The sequence below is a fragment of the Antrostomus carolinensis genome, unplaced genomic scaffold (genome assembly GCF_000700745.2).
Source record: "Antrostomus carolinensis isolate BGI_N321 unplaced genomic scaffold, ASM70074v2 scaffold36913, whole genome shotgun sequence".
In the NCBI taxonomy this organism is placed as follows: domain Eukaryota; kingdom Metazoa; phylum Chordata; class Aves; order Caprimulgiformes; family Caprimulgidae; genus Antrostomus; species Antrostomus carolinensis.
In genome coordinates this window covers 11,698-12,784 of record NW_010303750.1, presented here as the reverse complement: position 1 = coordinate 12,784, position 1,087 = coordinate 11,698, and positions in this window count along the sequence as shown.

Here is a 1,087-nt window from a genome sequence, read left to right as displayed (position 1 = left end):
AGCCAGCCGGAGAGCGGGGAGAGCACGTGCGCTGGGAGTGGCTGAGAACACGTGCAGAGAGAGAACTGGGAGGTGGATGAGATGGAAATGGTGGGGAGAGTGGGGAGCATTCAGGACACTGGAGCAGATACTTCCAGGATGTCAGAAGCTGGAGGAGATGGGTACGGTCCCAGCACGAGGAGTCGGGGGAATGTGGGATGCGCGTAGTGCGGTGAGAGGGATGGGGCACAGGACATGTGCATGTGTGGGGTCTGAGCCCAGAGCAATGATGGCTGTTCACACAGGCTAACACGCTGCAACACGTACAAGGACTTTGTGGTGGCCAGTTCCACAGAAGCAGACACGGGTGTAATGAGCAATGGTGGCTGGAAAGCACATTTAGATGGGGAGGAGGAGAGAGGCCTGAGCCAGCACATTGACAGGGGCACTGGGGGAAGAGGAGCACGTTCACAGGGGGAACAGAGACTGTCTACACTAGACATGAGGACCAGGAGTGTGTGTGTGCAACCAGCGAGGGCGAGTGTGTGGGCAGGACTGCGTGCACGCTGCGTGGACGAGTGTGTGCGTGGTGCGAGCGTGCTGAGAGGCAGCTGCGGTTCCACCAGCAGAGAGAACCGCTGCAAACGTGCCCTGCAGCGCCCGGGGCCCACAGCTTTGCTGGCTCCCCAACGCCTCCCCCCTCCACGCTCCACAGCAGGTCCCAGGCACCGCTCAGGTCACACAGACGTGGGGTTCAGATACTGGAGCGAGTGGGGCCCAGGGCCACACGCTGGGCTCTGCACAGCACCACTGGCACAGCTCAGCTGGCACCAAAGAGGCTTCGTGCCGCGCTCGGGGGACAGAGCCCCACGGAGAGGAAGAGCAGAGGTCACTGGTGCTGTGCACGCACAAAGCGTAGCTCTTCCCAGTACAGACCAGTGAGCTCTGCTCACACACATGCACCACACACACACACACAAGCACACCCCATGCACACTCCTACACGTGCAAGGAAGGGCTCGCTGTCCTGCACACACACACCAGAAGCAGCTCTCAGCACCACGGTCCCTACGCAGGCACAAGGCTCCCTCCCTCCCTGCTGCGGGGA